The sequence below is a fragment of the Phaethon lepturus genome, unplaced genomic scaffold (assembly GCF_000687285.1).
Source record: "Phaethon lepturus isolate BGI_N335 unplaced genomic scaffold, ASM68728v1 scaffold1961, whole genome shotgun sequence".
NCBI lineage: Eukaryota > Metazoa > Chordata > Aves > Phaethontiformes > Phaethontidae > Phaethon > Phaethon lepturus.
In genome coordinates this window covers 15290-25995 of record NW_010519615.1, presented here as the reverse complement: position 1 = coordinate 25995, position 10706 = coordinate 15290, and positions in this window count along the sequence as shown.

Genomic DNA, 10706 nt, shown 5'->3' with positions numbered 1-10706 from the left:
TTGATTCTTAGGCATAGCAAACATTAAAGCAATACTGATTTAGTGCAACAATTCCAAATCAGTGGATCTTTTATATTTTACATACATTTTTCATTTCTATAAATATTTCCCACTATCCCTACCATTTGAGTCTCCCTGAAGTAAAATCAGGTTTTATTAGATTCTTTTGCTGTGTTACTAAATGTATTCCCTACTAGATGCTGGAGCAAATGGTAGCCACTGTAACTGATCAATTGTTTTATTTCCGATTATTACAACAGTATTCTGGTAGGTACAGCCTCAAGGTCAAGAAATGTACCTCAGACATAACAAATGCTTGGATTCCAGTTGTCCTGATGCATATGGATCATACTGAAAATGGATCAGATGGGTCTTTCTATTTCTTGTGTTAAGGATGTTACAGGAGCCACCAAATCCTCCATGGTCTGGGGATTCATTAAGCCTGGTCACTGGAGCCCAGCCAGGAGCACCTGGAGACCCTGGGGTCTTTGTCCCGGGCGCAAGCATACTGACTGGCCCTGCTTACACAAGACCAGCCCCTTGATTGCCTTCTGCTCTCCATTTTGCCATGCTTGTCTCTTCCTGATCCTTCCCCACACTTTACCTTTCCCCTAAACAACCCATAATAAATTTTACATAATCCCACAAGACCCTTCTGATATCCCATAATAACTTTGAATTTCCCATGAGTCCCATGAACCTTCTCAAACATTGCATAATAGTCATGATAATGATTTCCCTTCCTCATGATCAGTTACAAAGTTGAGGTGGACCCTCCTCAAGGCAGTTGCATCTGGCCCTTTAATGGCCCGTTTGTGAGAGGCTAAAGAAACTTGGTCTTTGTCATTGCATCTATTATACCCTGGTTTCTGTGTTGAATTTATCACTTTCCTTGTTATTTTCTATTTCAGTTACACTGATTAACCCTTGTCCAGATAGTTAAATTAACAAACAATTCAATGAACCAGATGCTCTCACATTTCATATACCCTTGCAAAACTGTCCAACGTAAACTTGACAGGAAGCAACAAAGTCAACTTAGAAATTTTTATTTTAAAAATAGCAGCAAAAAGAGTGCTCTGGATTTTAATTAGCCTATGAATATATTATTCTGGATTTATCTTGTTTAAAAATACTGGTTTGGGGTGATACATATGCTTCTTCTGCCCTATGTGTCTCAACCACCAAGAGTCAGTTCTCCACCACAGACTTTTCTATTATGACGGGATCAAACACGGTGTTTTTTTGATACTATCAGTTCTATTTATTGTCTTTCTTTGTCTTAACTTGTCAGCTATTGCTCAAAATAATAATGTTAAAAAAAAAAAGTCCCCAACAAAACTGCAAAACAAATAAGAATGTACTGTCTTCCCTTCTTATCTTACCCTAACATTTTAACCTTTATTCACGTTACTACCAAAGGACATTGCAATGCTATATTAGGGCTGAGGTCAGAGCTCCGTGAGTAAGCAAACAGATCTGGTTGTTCAGAACATCGAGGGTAAGTCTAGAAGTGGAAACTAAAAGTAATAAAATAATGAAGAATGAGGACAAGTAAAATAGGGGCATGTGGCCTCTTGCATTGCTTTTACGATGAATTGCTGAGGAGTTAAAGGTGAATTTTTTTCTTTCAAGTTAAATATAACACCAAAAATATTAGCAGTAATTCCTCTTGGCATTTATAAGCGAGTATGGAACACTTTAGAACTAAGTCTTGTAAAGGACTGGAGTAGGCTTTGGATAATGTAACTTGGTTTAATCTCAAAGACACAAGATTTGTTAGGAACAGCAGATTGAGGGTACTTGTAGGAGAAGCAGACAAGTGGGTGGTGAACAATTTTCCTTGTGTAAAGAAAGGAAGATTGACAAACATGAGAAAAGATAATTCTCAAGCTGGGAGTTGTTGAGGAGCTTACAAAATGACATAGTGTTTGATCAAATGGAGATCTAGAAATACCTTGTAATGAACAAAGAAAGACTTCTAAAAAGTGAAGTGATGAAGCAGTTCCTCATTGTGGTAGTCTGCAAGTCCCTGGTACCACCTCTGTATTATTATCTATGGAAATGAAGCAAGCAATCCATTCACAGAGGTGTCTGCATTGTTCATGGTCACCAGATTGCCCCTAAAGTCGACATTCTCCACAAAACCAGAAAGATTATGCCAGTTGGATTTGAGGTTGTCCACAGTGGAAGGTGCTCATCTTCTGCATTACCATTCCTTTTGTTCTTGCCATAATACTGTGATCTTCATTCAGGTACTGTCAAAAGGCATCTCAGTGGTATCAACTTTCAGTCCACGCAGTCATGTCTGAGAGAACCTACTACGTATTGCCAAGGAAGAAACTTCCTTGATAAAACCATTTATCTTCTTTCCTTAATAAATGGTAAGATGGAAAGAGATTTATAATTTCAAGTTTACACCGCAGAATGGTGTGTGGCAAGACTGTGGAGAAATCTGTTCAGAGTTAGGTGGCAGAACCACAGAGTATCTGCCAGCATGTATGTTTTGTGTGCTTACTCACAGCTTTATTTTACCAGAGCACATGGGACAGAATACCCAAGTCGCTATTTTTTTCTGTTCATTTTGCATCACTGATGCTGCTTGATTATAAACAAAGACACATTGCTGATGCTTATGGTGCCTGTTTCTGGCACCTACTGTTGCCTGGGCTACAACTAGCAGCTAACAAGAGATTCCCTCAATTGATGCAGCCACTCTGCACTGGGCACAAACACATCTACTGTATAATATTATCTCAACTAAGGGAGAGTTTGGTTTTATGAAGGCTGTCGCAGTTTCATTGTGCTAGATTCTAAGCACACAATGAACAATGAGAAATAGTTTCCCGTTTTCCTGAACCAAATAAAAATGTTATCTGATTCAACTGCAGCTTGATTCAAGGATGTAGAAGGTAAATCCACGATTCTGTATATGATTGACAAGCAAAAGTTATTCTACCTGTAATAATAATATGCCATTCTGAGTTCAAGTAAATTGCAAAACCATGGTGCAACAATACAATTAAGTAGCAGAGAATAGTAGCAGTATATAATAATTAATAGATAGTTATCTAATTTTTCAGTTAGCTTTGTTTTAGCTTTGATTCTGCTTAGGTATTATACATATATCTGTACATATGTGAAAAAGTGCTTACTAAAATGCTTACTAATTTTCCCATATATATGAAATAAAGAAGTGTAGGGGGATTAATAGCCTGAATCAATATCCTCTGTTTTCACAGTAAATTTAATTAGTGCAATTTAAATACTTACACTGATAATTCATATCTCTGTCTCATCTTGCCCTATGGCAAATACCTGGCCGCTGTCATTTAAGCTGTAGCTGTATAAGCTCAAACATAGTAGCAGGGTGAGGTTATAATTATTGGCAGTATTGCCTCATTTTGCTTTGTTATTAGACATTCTGATATTAACAGAGGAAATAGGAATTTTTAAATATATACCTGTTAACCTTTTATCTTTCACTTTTCAAGTGAATAAAGACTAGCCGGGGGTTTGGGCTTTTTTTTTTTTTTTCCTATTCTTTAGTTTACTCTGATCATCTTTCACTTCCTCTGTAAGTACAAGACCATTAGCAAATTTGGAATACTTGATATTAGCAGGATGCAAAGTGGGTTAAATTCTGCACATTTCAGTATGACACTCTTGAAACATTTTAATAAGCTTTTGTCTGCCTTTATCTTTAAAAATGAAAGTAAATACATACTTATAGCATCCATGCATGGTTATGTGTCACGCTGAGGTGTAGATAAAGAAGCAAGAACTAAATTTGCTAAAAGATACATTCAGGAGGGAGATTTTTCCTGATCCTGAATTAACTTTTTTAAAGGTTTGATTTAAAACATGGAACCATTTCTAAATTTTCATTTCTCTTTTCAGTACATTTCTACAGAGCTGAATAATCAAGGTTTACCAAAAATTCAGCTGCTTAACTACTAGAACTTTCCTGAATGCCTCTGGTTGGTCTTCTAACAGTCCCCCCTTCCCAGGGCCAGGCTCCCGTTTCCCGAGTTGTTAGCACCGGCAGAGCCTCAGTGGGCAGAGCAGCGGGCAAAGAGTGAGAGAGGGACTGGATATCAAGGATTTAACACATTTAAAGACATTTAGATTTAACAAAAGTATAGGCTTTGTTAATAAGAATTTCAGGGAAAATATTTCAGGGAAATCAGCACCAGACAAGCTTGCTCACTTATTGGCAGACAAGTGAGGTGGGACTTCCCCACGTAGGAAACACACATCATGGATCAACTGCTTTTAACGTGAACCTGTATGTTCCCATAAACACACAGCAATAATTACTGATATAACCAATATCACTAGATTATTAATTGGTTAATTAAATCTTAAATACCATAACACGATATTCACATTTCATAGATTAAGGCTTGTTTTCTAGGGAAATGGTGCTGCAGACAAAAAAAAGGTTGTTTATTACTGATAATAAAAGCCATCTGTTTGCTCCTGCTCCAAAGAGGACTTTTAAAAATGCTTCACTACTTTTCTATGCAAAATACAGCCTCAGTGAAATGGAAATGTTTCACAGTAATGTCACAAATTCAGTGAAATTTTCGATGAAAACGTGTCAAATAATTTCAAATCTGTTATTTCATGTCAATGTCTAAACACTTCATTTCAATAAAGCAAAGCATTTTGTTTGATTGCAGTTTCCTCTTCACTTCACTTGGACTTAACATTTTTAACAATGCAATGCTTATACCTAATATCTTCCGTATCATATTCTTATACAAAGCAGTATAAATATGAGAGAAAGCAAAAAGTATTCCTTATCAAAATTGAATATCTCAACAATGCCTAGAGAAAGTAATTTTGAAGTACTGAAATGAAAAGTTTCCATGTTCTTAGTAATGGTTTTATATGTTTAATCTGCCATTCTATTGGGGACGTTGGCTTTTTATTCAGATATGGAATATAAAATATGTCTGGAAATGCTGGAAATTTCCATAGAGCTCCTCTGGCAGCAGTACAGTTTAAGTCAAGCTTTGTGACTGTCTCTGATAGTAGAATTTTCCTTTGGAACCACAGATTGATCTGGAGTAATTTTAGTAACCATTATAATTAATTTTTCATTAAATTTCTTTCAGATGCAAAAACCTGAATTATTGACTCTGCAATCAGGAATTACTTTGGAAATACAAAATCTAAGAATTACCCTGTGTTTAAAAAAAATACACCTGAAAGATAAACAGAAACACAGCAGCCATGTGTTAGCAAGTCACTATGTATGTGAATATTTGTCAAAAGACTGGAAAGGTGCAGTCAGAAGTCTCCACATAAAAAATAACACAACCCCACAAAAAACAGGCTCTGAAAATATTTGGACATTTTTAACACCAAAGGAAGATGTGTTTAGTCTATGAATCCCACAACTGAGAGGAGTGATGTATGCACGTTTGGGTCGATGTCTCCAATAGACCCATTTCTGCAGACTCTCAGCCGTAGTGTTCAAAAAGTTTCATAAACAGTTTTTCAGGCAAGAGCCAGGTACTGTAAAACAGGTCATATGTTTGCTTTGTAAATCATGTAAAGTCTCTGTGTTTATAGATAAAGACTCCACAGATTGTTAAGTAACATAAATTATGTGTCTTATCTACTACACATACTTAAAGTGTTACTGTAATTGGTTATCTATTACCTCAGAACTGAATGAAGTTTAGGTGACCCTGTGGAAGCTGTAATTATTGCTGCTAGAAAAAAATGTTCTTTAATCACAGGGTGGGAGCACATCTGCTTAATACAGCATTTAATTGTGCCTACATTTTAAATGCGTGGTGAAGTAATCCTCCTAAAGTATGGGAGCAAATTCCTTATACAGTCAAGAGACAGAGGTATGCACAGAGTGAGAGCCTGTCCGCTCAAGATAAGACATCTAAGTTAATTCCAGAGACATCTCTCTCTGCTCCCTTGGCTGGGTAAGGAAATGGCACTTCAAGTAGAAGAATTACTTCACTAGGCATTGAAAATGTAGATGCAAGTTAGACAACTTACTGTGTCAACTGCAATTTCTACCCTGTGGTAACAGAGATTTCAGATTCTGAAGGCTGAGAGCCCACATAAAGGGAAATGAATCTCAGCACTAACTTTTTAATGATGTCTCAGTTGGCATCGATAACCTTTGAGTGCTATATGCCGCACACAAGTTGCAACCCTCTCATCACAGTTTTAGTTAAACTATTCATGAACTGACAGCAACGTCTTTTTATTTTGAACATGTGCTAGAAGTAATTAACTCAAAGTGCAAGAGACTTGCTGTTAATGAAGTACAGTGAAAATTTCTAATTTCAGTTCCTTTTCTGCATCTTCCTTAAGTTAAATGTTGCTGGGATGTCTGCCTCAAGCAGGAACAACCAGTAATGCATATCCCTAACCAGCAGTGCACAACCCTTTTGTTAGGATGTGACTGGCAGCCACAGAAGTTGGCTTTTGGTTTGAAGGCGTCACTGCTAATGCATTTACAAGCCTCCCTACAAACCTGGGGTAGATTTAGCACCATGAGCTATTTTTCTCTGCTTACAATAACAAAACATTTCCTCAACAAACATAATTTTAGAGAGAAAATGAACAAGGTGAATAAATAAGGTAATGCATAGGATTTCATTTTGAATGTAAACCTATAACTATAGGAAATTTACAGCCCTCTTTCCTCCCTTCTTGTACTTGCTAGGGATCTGGCTGTTCTTCCTCCTACCCCTAATCCACAGCTGAGGTTAGTTAGTTTTGTGGGGTGATGAGTCCCAGACTGATCTGTGGTGGGATTTGCATCTGCTGGCTGCCTCCATTCCTCCCATGGTCTCCATCAGCCATTCCTGACTGCTGCCACCCCCTCCCCGTGCAGCTCTTCCTTTGTGTTCCCCACACCTTCCACCATAGCTGCACCAGTAGCTATGCTTCACTCCATTCCTCACTGCAAGCCATTTTGGAAAAGCCCAAGAGCTTCAAGTATTTTGTATTATTTCAGCTCTAGTAGCTGCCCTTGTAGCATGAAGAGCTCATACAGGCATCTAGCTCGTAAAGGACTATTTAACTCGTTTCTATTTTTTCTATTTCTTAGCTCCCAGGACACTCTTAAGCAACCACTTCTCTCTCACATATCTTGTAGGAGGCCCTGATACAAAGTCTTCTGTCCTTCTGTCCAAGAACTAATGTTCTATGTGCAATTGGCCTAAGATAGACAGACTGCTTAACCAAGGCACATTTGAACACGCTGGCTGAAACTTCTGCATGCTATTGAAGTGTGATTTTTTTCCACTGTTTGGCAGGACTTCTTCCATTAAGATAAATGTTTATTGAACAACAAAACAAGACAGCCAAAGCAAACTTGTTTTAGCCCTGTCTGCTCGTTCATCTACCTCCTCCTTGCTTCACCACATGACCACAGAGCACTCTTCTCTTCCCTCCTTACCCCTTGTTTTTGCTGTAGGTCTTAGCTATCAAGGTTAAAATAATAAAGGGTTTCTTCACCCATTTCCTCCATCAATATGTACATCCATTATCAAACAAAAAATTTATGAGAAAAACAAAATCATGTTACATGAACTCACTCTTGTGCCTTCAAAGAGATCAGATCTTTATTTAAATTTTTGGGTAGAGAATAAAACTTTCTAAACTTTACAACTCTAGGAGTTAAAAGTAGAAAAATGGAGGTCTTGAGTATGGCACTGGTATGACAAACAGGAGCTTATGTTCATGAAAGTCATACAGCTCTCAAGTCTGACTGTTGGCATTTGAGCTTCTAGGGTACTTTTCATACTGAAAACAGAATGTTCACACAAAACTATTGACAAGTCCTCCTTACAGAGACACATGTCTGTCTTCTGCAAGTAATAGGATGATATTCTTCCCCACTCCATTTCCACTTCATCAGATCATCCTCAGACAGTCTCCTTTGACATGGTCTTGCAGTGTCTCCCAGTCTCCTTTGACCCACTTTCTTCTAGCCCAAGACTTGATAAATTCTGACATACTGTGGAGGTATCACAAGTAAGAGGAATTTTCCAGCACTCCAGTAATGCTCATTTGAACTTTGAGCTCTCACAATGCATTATTTCATAGTTAGTCCAAATACTAGAATAGCTTTCAGTTAATAATTTGGATTGAATGAGACAGCTGAGAAAATTAGGAACTCCTGTCATGGTTATTTGGACACATAAAATATACCAGGAGTCTCTATATTTTAAATAACATTCCCTTGTGACACATTTAAACATCCTTTCTCCTTTTATCGGCACACTCCAGCAATCTCAGGATCCATATTTATTTTTTCTGTCCTCTCTGTCCCCTCTATTTTTATAACACTCCTTCACTTTCCTTACTGAATTGCAGAGACCATTACTGAATTGCAGAGACCATTGCCCATTGACCTGCAAGTTTTCCAGGGTCCCAATCCACTGCCGCCGCTGCTTTTGCCTCCCAAAGAGGGAAGCTACAGACCCATGGCAGCAGGATGTAGAAGGAGCTTGAGGCTTATGAGGCAATCATTCTGTAGGCTGAACACCAGGAGAACAGTGTCTCAGACCCATGCAGTCTCACACATTTCTGTTGAATCTTGTTTTCCCTAATTAAGTGACTCTATCTTGGGAGAGAGAGCAGATCAAACAGGACTCCTAGGACCAAAAACCCTTGTAAAGACACACAGGTCATGAAAGGAAACTTCTCTTGTTTCTCAGACTCAGTTACACAAGACACAGTATGATTAAGTAGACAGAACAGTGGATTTTAGTCCTTCCTCTGCCACCATCTTGCTCAGTGATTTTGGAAAGATGATTGCAAGTTAGATTCAAAAATAAAGTATAGGTATCTTCAGCTTCTGTCTAATTTTTTTAGTATATAAACTCCCTAATAATTTAAAGATCTAGTGGAATAATCACTGGGGTTGCTATCTGTGCCTCCTGGCTATTCATCCAGTCACTGTAATTCATGTATGTTGAATTTCCTGGTGCCTTATTCATGCCTGAGCCCCAAAAAGATTCCCAAAGGGGGATATAAGTCCTTCCTCTGTCTGAAGGGGTGCTCCTTGAGAGTGCCATAACTATGGAGAGTGCCCCAATTTACCCTGCCTTGGGATTGTTTCAGTCCTTTCTGATGAAGCTGACAAGTGTGCTTCAGATCAGATGATTGCAAGGTGGACTTTGGGGCACATCTAGCCCATGGTCTATACATAGCTTCAACATCAGCTTCCATACCAGTCCCAGTGGGCAGATCTTTGACTTCTTGTCTTTCCGGAAGAACCTAGTGCTTTGATCTGCATATGGTAATGCTCCTTCAACCACTTATCACCCTCAATTATGAATTGGGATTACAGGATTTTCAGGATACTTTTGCCTGTTGTTTATGGGTTCTGTGCTGTGCCCCGCACAATCATGCCTTAGTTACAAATAGGACCTGCTTGTGGCTATCGTAACACCTTGAGAGCAATAGTTACATTGTAAGGCTAATTACAGCTCCTAATGATGAAGGGTGAAGTAAATACAGCAGAAATCACTTGTTTGGTTGGGTTTTTAAAATTTCTTAAGGCTTTTATTCTGTAGATAATTGTTGTGGTTTCAGCTGGGATAGAGTTAATTTTCTTCATAGAAGCTAGTGTGAGGCTATGTTTTGGATTTGGGGTGAAAATACTGTTGATTACGTGCTGATGTTTTCAGTTGTTGCTAAGCAGTCAAGGACTGTCCGGCTTCTCATGCTGGTCGGCCAGTGAGAAGGCTCTGGGAGCATGGGAAGCTGGGAGGGGACACAGCTGGGACAGCTGACCCAAACTGGCCAAAGGGATATCCTACACCATACGAAGTGATGCTCAGTATATAAAGCTGGGGGGAAGAAAAAGGAAGGGGTGGGGGGGACATTCAGAGTTATGGTATGTGTCTTCCCAAGAAACCATTAAGCGTTTCTTCCCAAGAAACCATTACTGCTTCCCTGGAGATGGCCAAACACCTGCCTGCCCATGGGAAGTGGTGAATTAATTCCTTGTTTTGCTTTGCTTGCATGGGCAGCTTTTGCTTTCCCTATTAAACTGTCCTTATCTCAACCCACAAGTTTTTTCACTTTTACTCTTCTGATTCTCTCTGCCATCCCACCGAGTGAGCAAGCGACTTTGTGGTGCTTAGTTGCTGGCTGGGGTTAAACCATGACAATAATGCACACATGACACTGGCAAAACTAATAATCTAATGGTTCATTTTTGCCTAATGAATGAAACCAATCAACTACCTCAGCAGAAAGAGGGTATGACTAGAGCAACCTATGGTACTCATTGACTCAGCTTCTGCTTTTGTTTTACTTGATAAAGCTCCTGCTTAGACCTGCCATAGAACTGCTCTATTTCTTATACTTGACTAAATTTTTGAGGACTTTACTTAAAGTTTGTATCTGCCTAAGAGAATGTCTTCTTGGGCCAAGAAAGGGGATTTTTTCTTTGTTTGCTTCTGTGAATACAGTATCATCCATTTCTTCACCTTAATACAGTATCATCTATTTCCTCACCATCTTAGCTTTCTTTTAAAACATGGCAAAAAAGTAAAGATAGTGCCTTTTGAGGGCAAAAGTCCAGAAAAATTGCTGTTGTTACAGCTTCAGTTGTCTGGAAAAGAACACATCAATATCTGCTAAGTACATTGTGGGACTGAAGGAAGTATTGGGAAAAAAGCAGCATGCTGAGTTTTTACTGAAAGATT